At 42.1% G+C, this 11,841-nt stretch overlaps 2 non-coding genes across 2 annotated transcripts; both read left to right on the top strand.

Annotated features, from left to right (window-relative positions):
* Positions 1-420: 420 nt before the first annotated feature.
* Positions 421-527, top strand: LOC118481568. The gene has a single exon (XR_004865778.1). It is a non-coding gene; the product is annotated as a small nucleolar RNA R71 (small nucleolar RNA).
* A 6,009-nt stretch (positions 528-6,536) lies between these two features.
* LOC118481567 lies at positions 6,537-6,643 on the top strand. Its single transcript, XR_004865777.1, has one exon. It is a non-coding gene; the product is annotated as a small nucleolar RNA R71 (small nucleolar RNA).
* Positions 6,644-11,841: the final 5,198 nt, after the last annotated feature.

Raw genomic sequence — 11,841 nt, 5'->3', positions numbered from 1 at the left:
TGGTTGTAAGTTCCCGTTGGAGGACCCGACGGCGTAGGTCTATTATCAATGTAGTTTACCATTTCTTGTTGATCGTCCGTTTCTTTCATGCAACTCCAATTTTCATGTGACCCACCACACCCTTCACAAGCCATAACCGAGACTGTTTTTGTCATTTCTAATTTTTTTATTTTTGAAGAAAGGGCCTCGATTTGGGCTTGTAAAGAGGTGCTTTCGTCGACCTTATGGGCGCCCGGGGCAATAGACTTATTTCCCCGGGGAGTGTGCCATTGAAAATTGGTTTGAGCAATTTCCTCAATCTGATTATATATTTCGTGTGGGCGTCGATTACCTAAAAGTCCCCCGGAGCTAGAATCAAGTGTCTGCCTAGTGTGTGGCAACAATCCATTGTAGAAAGTGGATACTTGTTGCCATATTGCTAGGCCGTGATGGGGACACTTGCGTAATAGCTCCTTGAACCTTTCCCAAGTTTCATATAAGGATTCCCCGTCCTCTTGTGAGTATGTATTAATTTCAGCCATTAATTTAGCAGTTTTAGAAGGAGGGAAATACTTATATAGAAACTTTTGGGCTAGTTCATCCCAGGTGTTTACCGATCCAGCTGGGAGGGTGTTGAGCCAAGCTTTTGCTCGGTCTTTTAGTGAGAATGGAAACATACGGAGGCGGATGGCGTCGTTTGATGCTCCATTGATCCGAAAGGTATCACATATTTCTAAGAAATTAGTTATATGTAGATGAGGATCCTCGTCCGCAAGCCCGTGGAAGGTTGCGGAGTTTTGGAGCATTTGTATCAAATGCGGTCGAAGTTCGAAGTTATTGGCTTCGACATTCGGAGCATTGATAGCGGCGCCTAGATTACCTACGGTGGGCCGTAGATAATCCATAAGGGTACGTTGGTCCGCCATTGGGAGTGGATCACCCGAAACCTTCTCTTGGTTTTTGGCTTTTAACCTTTTTCTGAGAAAGCGTTCGGGTTCTTCTAGCGGTTCCTTTATGTCTTTATTGGAACTGGAGCTCATACACTACGTAAGGATGGCGTTGGGTTCCAAGTCCTGCAATAAAAACAGAAAAGAATGTTGGTCAGAAGGTTCACCACGGCCCCGTGTTGAGTGAACACGGCCCCGTGGTCGGAATTACAGTGATTGTTTTTCAGATCCCAGTTACTGGAAGTTGGACACGGCCCCGTGTTGCACCGGCACGGCCCCGTGGTCAGCCTTCTGTAACTTGAAAAACAAAAACTGCCATTAACGTTGCTGAGCACGGCCCGTGTCCGACCAGGCACGGCCCCGTGCTGAGCTCTGCAGAAGCTAAAAATCTAAAAAAATCCTAAAAAAAAATCAAAGAAAAATAAAAATATGATTAGGCCGTTGATTCCTAACTTTCTTAAAATCCTTGTGTCCCCGGCAACGGCGCCAAAAACTTGATGTGCTTGAAGTGTAGTATTATTTTTTATGAGTATTTAAGCCCCTTTTTACACTTTTAGCCAAGTTTTAAATTTATAAAACACGATATTTACTTAACACTAAACACACATATGGGCAAGTGCACCCATCGTGGACGTAGTATAGTGTTGGTAAGATACCGAGGTCGTCCAAGGACACAAGAGCTTTTAATACCGGTTTATCCTCAACGTCTAACCAAATCAAAAAGTGAGAAAAATGTTTAAACTAAGAAAAATAAAAACTAACTAAATGCTGAAAAATAAAATAAAATAAAAACAGATAGACAAGATGAATCACTTGGATCCGACACGTGTATTAGTATAACCTTTGATTATTTTTGCACTTTTGCACTTGTTTAAGAGATTATCTTAGTTATTGTAGTAGGCCCCTCTTTTGAAGGCGACGTTACCCTCAACCCAGTAGTTTGAGTCAGCAAGGATACAATCCTAAAGGGTCGGATTATTGAAAGATAATGAATTAAGTTATTAATGCAACTTGTGGTAGGCCCCGCTTTTGGCGGTGACGTTACCCTCGGCTAAGTAGTCTGAGTCAGCAGGGATGCAGTCCTAAATAGCCGGGTTATAGTATTAATAGTAGTTAACTTATGAGGGGGTCAAAGAGTTTGGATCCCCGCCATCCAATACCTATGGGCATTGAAGGAGATCCTACTAAAATTGACCCAGGTCCCAAGCAGGACCTCTAAACGCTGAACAAGGGCAAGACCCTTACCAAACCGTTCCCTTAACCCCCGACCAGGTAGCCAACATACCTCCATATAGACCGTGGAGATATGAATGGTGAAAATCTTTTATTTTATATAGACAGTAAAATAACGCCAAGACACCACGGACAAACGATAAGGAAAGATCACCTTCAACATAAGTAACTAGTTATTAAAGTCATTAATACAAAACCAAATAAAAAGTGCAAAAGATTAAAAATAAAAAGTATTATACTAAACACTTGTCTTCACCAAGTGATGTAAGAGACTTAGGCAAACATGGCCTTGATTGTCAAGAACTCTTACGATCAATCTTGGATCCCGAGACGACTCACACACTCTACGATGGACAATGGATGATGGTGGTGGATGATGGTGTTATGGTGGTGGTGGGTGGTGGATGAGGTGTGAGAGAGGTGGTGTGCCAAGGGATGAGAGAGAATGAAGCCAAGCTCCTCTATTTATAGGCTGAACAGAAGGCTGGACACGGCCCCGTGTCCGCTGGACACGGCCCCGTGCCCGTCTGACATTCTCTCACTTCATTAATTGTAATTGCGAATTACAATTAATGCGCCTGCTGTACTTTCACCACGCCCCCGTGCTCGCTGGACACGGCCCCGTGGTGGGCAATGGAAGCTTCTACTGGTTTGTCTTTTCTGCTGCTTCCTGGGCACGCCCCCGTGTTCGCTGGACACGGGGCGTGTTCAGACTCTGTTTCTTCTCCTTTGCCTTGGGAGGTGCCGTTGAGGGTCCGGGCAGTCCACTTTTGTTCCTTTTCTTGTATTTATGGTAGAATTAGTTGTCTTTTTGCTTCTTTTGTGATTTTGAGCTCATTTCATCCTGAAAATACAAAAGGAAGACAAAAACACTCTTTTTCCAACATTAGTACTTAAAAAGGGTTAGTTTTATGCCTTAATTGATGTGATTTATATGTTGCATTTTACACACATCAAATACCCCCACACTTGAACTTTTGCTTGTCCTCAAGCAAAACTCTTTAAATGTGGCTTACACTCCCAAATGGAATAGGTAGAAGAGAAGTTTTTTAGCTTGTCCTAGAGTGTCGGGAATCCAAGGTTTTTATAGGTTTTATTTTTATTTATTTACAATCCTATTCGTTATGATTTATTTTGAACGTTTCATAAGATGAATTACTTATTTGGGCATAGCATGCCTTATTAAAATTCCATTTATATACAAGTTCACATACCTCACGGGAGATCACTCAACACTCGGCCGAAGGTGTATATTTTTAGTGAATCACTCGAGAGCGGCACGGAACTTACGTCTTCCATAGGCTTGCCAAGCAATCAATCCTCCTCCTTTTTAACTTTTTACCTTTGTAAATATCAAGAGGACTTTTTGGGTGAAGGCTTGGGTTTAAAGGTGGGTGGTTGGTTAGTGGTTAGTAAAAAGGGCGAAAATCGTAACAAGCGTCGGTTTTCGTGAAGTACCTTGTTTTTAGTGACTTTTTATTTTGAAGTATTTCTCCAAACAAGCTTTTATAGCTTTTGTTTGTTTTTGACTTCATCATATATATATTTATATATATATATATATATATTTTCGTCACATAAAAAGGTGAGTTTACGAAAAAGCGAACTTGTTACAAAAAAAATAAATAAAAAGGTTTTTGGTGGGTAAAAAGGGTTTTGGGGTAATGAAATGAAAGGTTTAGGCTCAAAGGGGCTATCTAGGGGGATTTTGGGTAGGTAAAAAAAATGAAAAATAATGGTTTTGAAAGAAAAATGGTTAGTCCTAATGCCTCCATCATTTACTTACTTGGGTTTAAGTTGGTAAGGACCGGGAATGTATCGTCGTGGCAAGTTCTAGATTTGTAAGGACCGAGCGGCTATTCACACAAGAAACGAAAAATGAGCATTTGATCTAAATATGTGTATTTTTATGCTCAATAAAGGCTCAAAACTCACTTTTGTGGGAATGGGTTTTTAATGTGACCAAGCATATATAATCGAATTTTAAACTAGACTTGTTATGCCGTTTCATAATTTTCTTATGTTGGTTCTTTTTTATCACGACGCTATCGGTTGTAAACTTGTAAAAATATAACCTTTTTAGAACTTGTTATTCCCAACTTAAACTAAGACAAGTAAATAAAAAAAATGAAAAAGTTTTTGAAAAAATTTGGGGTGTTTAGCGGTTCCAATAGAGTTTTGTGTAAGGCTTGTGTTTAGGATTTTGCAAAATTTCAAGGTTTTAGCATCCCCCCCCACACTTAAATTACACATTGTCCTCAATGTGTCCAAAAATAATGTTTTTGGTTGATTAGAATGTATAAAAGTGGGTTAAAAAGCAAAGATTTATGTTACTGGCATCCTGGACACGGCCCCGTGTTGACCGGGCACGGCCCCGTGGTCAAGTGCCAGTAACAAAAATTACAGAATTGAAACAGAAGCCTGGACACGGGGGCGTGTCCGCTGAACACGGCCCGTGTCCAGTTACCTGAACTGGGTGATTTTCTGCAGGGGCTCAGCACGGGGCCGTGTTGGTTGGGCACGGCCCGTGTTGAGCCTTCTGTGATGGAGATTTTTGTCGGGTTGCTCTGTTCTTCGTGCATGGTTCCATTTTTCTCGTTCCCTTTTTCATCCATTACCACCATGAGTGTGTTTTATTCTGCAAAAACTAAAAGATTAAACTAAACTAAACTAAGGATAGATCCGCGGAATGCCTCCGTGGTGCGCCACGTTTATAAGGGTCCTTGGCTAGACCCGATTCCTGGTTATATATCTTCTGAGTGGAGTGCCTTGCTTCCCAAGTTACACCGTCGGAGAGCGGCATCCAAGCTTGAATCAATAACCTTCATGTAATTGACTGGGTCGTCGTCCTCTATTTTCTTCCCAACTCCGAACTTCACCTCATCGTCCCCATACCTCAAAGTCAGTGTCCCGTCATTCATGTCTACCACTGCTTGTGCTGTGGCAAGGAAGGGTCTCCCTAGGATAAGGGGGACCTCGGTGTCTTCCTCCATGTCGAGTATGACAAAGTCAACTGGATAAACGAATCTGCTTACCCTTACCAAGACATTCTCGATGACACCTTGTGGGAACTTGACTGATCGATCAGCGAGTTGTATGCTTATTTTTGTAGGGCTCGTGGTTCCCAAGCCAAGCCTTTTGAACATCGATGAGGGCATGAGGTTAATGCTAGCCCCTAAGTCGGCCAAGGCATTGCGAACGGGTGATTCCCCTATTGAGCATGGAATCGTGAAACTTCCGGGATCGATTTTCTTTTGGGGTAGTTTATTGAGTACGAGGGCAGAGCATTCTTCGCCTAAATTAACTAATTGCAAATTTTCAATTTTCTTTTTATGTGTAAGGAAGTCCCTCATAAATTTAGAGTATTTGGGCATTTGGGTTAGGACTTCGATAAAAGGAATATTGACATGCAATTGTTTTAACAGACTTTCGAATTTTGCGAACTGCTCATTGGTCTTTTGACGAATTAACCTACCGGGGTACGGAACTCGAGGAGCCTTGGTAGGCTCTGGTGATGGGGGAGAGTTCTTTTCCTGCAGATGTGTTGGCATTGTTTCTTCCGTTGGTGGAGGTACTTCTGCAGGCCCTACGGTGCGGTTTCGTAGTGTGATGAGGTGAACTTGCGCCTTTGGGTTTGTTTCGGTATTGCTAGGTAATGCGCCTTGCGGTCTCTCGGAAAAATTTTGTGCTAGTTGATTTATTTGTTTTTCTATGTTTTGAATGCTAGCTTGTTGATTCCTAAAATTAGATTCTAATTGTAGAAATCTTTCCGAGTTTTTCTTATCAGTGTCAGAGACGAGGCGAGATATAGTATCTTCGAGCCTTTCTCGTCCACCTTGTTGTTGAGTGAAATTTTGTGACTCATTTCTTGATTGCTGAAAGTTTGTTCGTTGGGTTTGTTGGTTACTACTATTGCCGGTTTCCCTCCAACCAAGGTTTGGGTGGTTTCGCCATCCTTGGTTGTAAGTTCCCGTTGGAGGACCCGACGGCCTAGGTCTATTATCAATGTAGTTTACCATTTCTTGTTGATCGTCCGTTTCTTTCATGCAACTCCAATTTTCATGTGACCCACCACACCCTTCACAAGCCATAACCGAGACTGTTTTTGTCATTTCTAATTTTTTTATTTTTGAAGAAAGGGCCTCGATTTGGGCTTGTAAAGAGGTGCTTTCGTCGACCTTATGGGCGCCCGGGGCGATAGACTTATTTCCCCGGGGAGTGTGCCATTGAAAATTGGTTTGAGCAATTTCCTCAATCTGATTATATATTTCGTGTGGGCGTCGATTACCTAAAAGTCCCCCGGAGCTAGAATCAAGTGTCTGCCTAGTGTGTGGCAACAATCCATTGTAGAAAGTGGATACTTGTTGCCATATTGCGAGGCCGTGATGGGGACACTTGCGTAATAGCTCCTTGAACCTTTCCCAAGTTTCATATAAGGATTCCCCGTCCTCTTGTGAGTATGTATTAATTTCAGCCATTAATTTAGCAGTTTTAGAAGGAGGGAAATACTTATATAGAAACTTTTGGGCTAGTTCATCCCAGGTGTTTACCGATCCAGCTGGGAGGGTGTTGAGCCAAGCTTTCGCTCGGTCTTTTAGTGAGAATGGAAACATACGGAGGCGGATGGCGTCGTTTGATGCTCCATTGATCCGAAAGGTATCACATATTTCTAAGAAATTAGTTATATGTAGATGAGGATCCTCGTCCGCAAGCCCGTGGAAGGTTGCGGAGTTTTGGAGCATTTGTATCAAATGCGGTCGAAGTTCGAAGTTATTGGCTTCGACATTCGGAGCATTGATAGCGGCGCCTAGATTACCTACGGTGGGCCGTAGATAATCCATAAGGGTACGTTGGTCCGCCATTGGGGGTGGATCACCCGAAACCTTCTCTTGGTTTTTGGCTTTTAACCTTTTTCTGAGAAAGCGTTCGGGTTCTTCTAGCGGTTCCTTTATGTCTTTATTGGAACTGGAGCTCATACACTACGTGAGGATGGCGTCGGGTTCCAAGTCCTGCAATAAAAACAAAAAGAATGTTGGTCAGAAGGTTCACCACGGCCCCGTGTTGAGCGAACACGGCCCCGTGGTCGGAAATACAGTGATTGTTTTTCAGATCCCAGTTACTGGAAGTTGGACACGGCCCCGTGTTGCACCGGCACGGCCCCGTGGTCAGCCTTCTGTAACTTGAAAAACAAAAACTGCCAGTAACTTTGCTGAGCACGGCCCGTGTCCGACCAGGCACGGCCCCGTGCTGAGCTCTGCAGAAGCTGAAAATCTAAGAAAAAATCCTAAAAAAATTAAAGAAAAATAAAATATGATTAGGCCGTTGATTCCTAACTTTCTTAAAATCCTTGTGTCCCCGGCAACTGCGCCAAAAACTTGATGCGTGTTAGTGTATATATGTTTTTAGATATATATTTAAGCCCCTTTTTACACTTTTAGCCAAGTTTTAAATTTATAAAACACGATATTTACTAACACTAAACACACATATGGGCAAGTGCACCCATCGTGGACGTAGTATAGTGTTGGTAAGATACCGAGGTCGTCCAAGGACACAAGAGCTTTTAATACCGGTTTATCCTCAACGTCTAATCAAATCAAAAAGTTAGAAAAATGTTTTAAACTAAGAAAAATAAAAACTAACTAAATGCTGAAAATAAAAATAAAATAAAAACAGATAGACAAGATGAATCACTTGGATCCGACACGTGTATTAGTATAACCTTTGATTATTTTCGCACTTTTGCACTTGTTTAAGAGATTATCTTAGTTATTGTAGTAGGCCCCTCTTTTGAAGGCGACGTTACCCTCAACCCAGTAGTTTGAGTCAGCAAGGATACAATCCTAAAGGGTCGGATTATTGAAAGATAATGAATTAAGTTATTAATGCAAATTATGGTAGGCCCCGCTTTTGGCGGTGACGTTACCCTCGGCTAAGTAGTCTGAGTCAGCAGGGATACAGTCCTAAATAGCCGGGTTATAGTATTAATAGTAGTTAACTTATGAGGGGGTCAAAGAGTTTGGATCCCCGCCATCCAATACCTATGGGCATTGAAGGAGATCCTACTAAATTTGACCCAGGTCCCAAGCAGGACCTCTAAACGCTGAACAAGGGCAAGACCCTTACCAAACCGTTCCCTTAACCCCCGACCAGGTAGCCAACATACCTCCATATAGACCGTGGAGATATGAATGGTGAAAATCTTTTATTTTATATAGACAGTAAAATAATGCCAAGACACCACGGACAAACGATAAGGAAAGATCACCTTCAACATAAGTAACTAGTTATTAAAGTCATTAATACAAAACCAAATAAAAAGTGCAAAAGATTAAAAATAAAAAGTATTATACTAAACACTTGTCTTCACCAAGTGATGTAAGAGACTTAGGCAAACATGGCCTTGATTGTCAAGAACTCTTACGATCAATCTTGGATCCCGAGACGACTCACACACTCTACGATGGACAATGGATGATGGTGGTGGATGATGGTGTTATGGTGGTGGTGGGTGGTGGATGAGGTGTGAGAGAGGTGGTGTGCCAAGGGATGAGAGAGAATGAAGCCAAGCTCCTCTATTTATAGGCTGAACAGAAGGCTGGACACGGCCCCGTGTCCGCTGGACACGGCCCCGTGCCCGTCTGACAGTCTCTCTCCTCATTAATTGTAATTCGCAATTACAATTAATGCGCCTGCTGTACTTTCACCACGCCCCCGTTCTCGCTGGACACGGCCCCGTGGTGGGCAATGGAAGCTTCTACTGGTTTGTCTTTTCTGCTGCTTCCTGGGCACGCCCCCGTGTTCGCTGGACACGGGGCGTGTTCAGACTCTGTTTCTTCTCCTTTGCCTTGGGAGGTGCCGTTGAGGGTCCGGGCAGTCCACTTTTGTTCCTTTTCTTGTATTTTATGGTAGAATTAGTTGTCTTTTTGCTTCTTTTGTGATTTTGAGCTCATTTCATCCTGAAAATACAAAAGGAAGACAAAAACACTCTTTTTCCAACATTAGTACTTAAAAAGGGTTAGTTTTATGCCTTAATTGATGTGATTTATATGTTGCATTTTACACACATCAAATACCCCCACACTTGAACTTTTGCTTGTTCTCAAGCAAAACTCTTTAAATGTGGCTTACACTCCCAAATGGAATAGGTAGAAGAGAAGTTTTTTAGCTTGTCCTAGAGTGTCGGGAATCCAAGGTTTTTATAGGTTTTATTTTTATTTATTTACAATCCTATTCGTTATGATTTATTTTGAACGTTTCATAAGATGAATTACTTATTTGGGCATAGCATGCCTTATTAAAATTCCATTTATATACAAGTTCACATACCTCACGGGAGATCACTCAACACTCGGCCGAAGGTGTATATTTTTAGTGAATCACTCGAGAGCGGCACGGAACTCACGTCTTCCATAGGCTTGCCAAGCAATCAATCCTCCTCCTTTTTAACTTTTTACCTTTGTAAATATCAAGAGGACTTTTTGGGTGAAGGCTTGGGTTTAAAGGTGGGTGGTTGGTTAGTGGTTAGTAAAAAGGGCGAAAATCGTAACAAGCGTCGGTTTTCGTGAAGTACCTTGTTTTTAGTGACTTTTTATTTTGAAGTATTTCTCCAAACAAGCTTTTATAGCTTTTGTTTGTTTTTGACTTCATCATTGTTGTTTTTTTTTTTTTTTTTTTTTTGATCGTCACATAAAAAGGTGAGTTTACGAAAAAGCGAACTTGTTACTAAAAAAAATAAATAAAAAGGTTTTTGGTGGGTAAAAAGGGTTTTGGGGTAATGAAATGAAAGGTTTAGGCTCAAAGGGGCTATCTAGGGGGATTTTGGGTAGGTAAAAAAAATGAAAAATAATGGTTTTCAAAAAAAATGGTTAGTCCTAATGCCTCCATCATTTACTTACTTGGGTTTAAGTTGGTAAGGACCGGGAATGTATCGTCGTGGCAAGTTCTAGATTGTAAGAACCGAGCGGCTATTCACACAAGAAACGAAAAATGAGCATTTAATCTAAATATGTGTATTTTTGTGCTCAATAAAGGCTCAAAACTCACTTTTGTGGGAATGGGTTTTTAATGTGACCAAGCATATATAATCGAATTTTTAACTCGACTTGTTATACCGTTTCATAATTTTCTTATGTTGGTTCTTTTTTTTATCACGACGCTATCGGTTGTAAACTTGTAAAAATATAACCTTTTTAGAACTTGTTATTCCCAACTTAAACTAAGACAAGTAAATAAAAAAAAATGAAAAAGTTTTTGAAAAAATTTGGGGTGTTTAGCGGTTCCAATAGAGTTTTGTGTAAGGCTTGTGTTTAGGATTTTGCAAAATTTCAAGGGTTTTAGCATCCCCCCCCCCCCACACTTAAATTACACATTGTCCTCAATGTGTCCAAAAATAATGTTTTTGGTTGATTAGAATGTATAAAAGTGTGTTAAAAAGCAAAGATTTATGTTACTGGCAGTCTGGACACGGCCCCGTGCCCATTGGACACGACCCCGTGGTGAACTGCCAGTAACGATAACTTACAGAATCTGAACACGGGGGCGTGTCGGCTGGACACGACCTCGTGTCTGGCAAAAAATTGCAGGTCAGTAGCCAAACAGCAGATCTGGGAGATGAACACGGGGGCGTGTCGGCTGGACACGTCCCCGTGTGGACAGTCTGTTAGCCTGAAAAATAGGTTTTGTCTCCCGGTTTCTCCATCATGGGGCTGCAAGTGCTAATGTTTAGCACTCTAACCCTCGCATTGCACCTGTTTAAACACTAAATACCAACCAAACAAGCACAAACCATCCTAAATTACCATCGTCAAGCATCATCCAAACACAAAGTAAAAATAAAACAAAGATAAAAAGTAGTTAGAGAAAGTAAATTGTTCGACAAATGGCACGCATGCCATGAATTGTTTGATAGTTAGAAGGGCACTTAAACCTGTGGGCTCATCACCAACCAGCCCCTTGTTCCTCCAAGCCCCCTACTCCATGTCTTCATCACTACCATCACCTCCACCCCCGTGCCTCGCCATGTACTCCCGGATGCTACCGATATCATCTTGTATATCGTTAATGTTGCGTTCGATAGCTCCAACCCGGTGGTGTGTGTTGTTGGCGAGATTGTAGGTGTTCCTTGTGCACATGAGGTTTTCCTGCAAAAGATCATGTAAACTTTGAAAGTTAGGAAAACCACCTCCTTGAGAGGAGGATTGGCCCGCATCGCCTTGGGGTGGATACTGAAAATGGGGATGTGGTGCATGAAGAACTAGAGCCTCTTGCGGGTTCCATGCATAGCCTTGCGTTCTCTGAAAGCTCACCGTCCCGTCCTCCGCTTCATAAAGCAAGTTCATGGATCGGCAAATGTGATAATCGACCCGTCCCGACCATGGACTCCTTTCGAAGGACCTTGGGATATTCGTGAAGTGCTTGAAAAGACGGTACACCCATCCTCCGAAGAAGATCGGTGTAGGAGCATGAGCAAGGCGGTTTAGGTGCATGTTTCGCAGTAGGAGGTACGGAACATCTAGAGGCTTCTGGTTGTGGATGCAGTGAAGGACAACCAAATCTTTCATCCCAACAACGCCACTACTGTTGTGGCATTGGTTCAGCGAGTACGATAGGAGCCTGTGGATGTATCGGTATAGTGGGTCCCTCAGTTTGGTACTTTTGGTGCTGCTCGGGTTGTAGATTC

This window comes from Helianthus annuus, chromosome 8 (genome assembly GCF_002127325.2).
Source record: "Helianthus annuus cultivar XRQ/B chromosome 8, HanXRQr2.0-SUNRISE, whole genome shotgun sequence".
Classification (NCBI taxonomy): Eukaryota; Viridiplantae; Streptophyta; class Magnoliopsida; order Asterales; family Asteraceae; genus Helianthus; species Helianthus annuus.
This window is presented reverse-complemented; position numbering and strand designations above follow the sequence as displayed.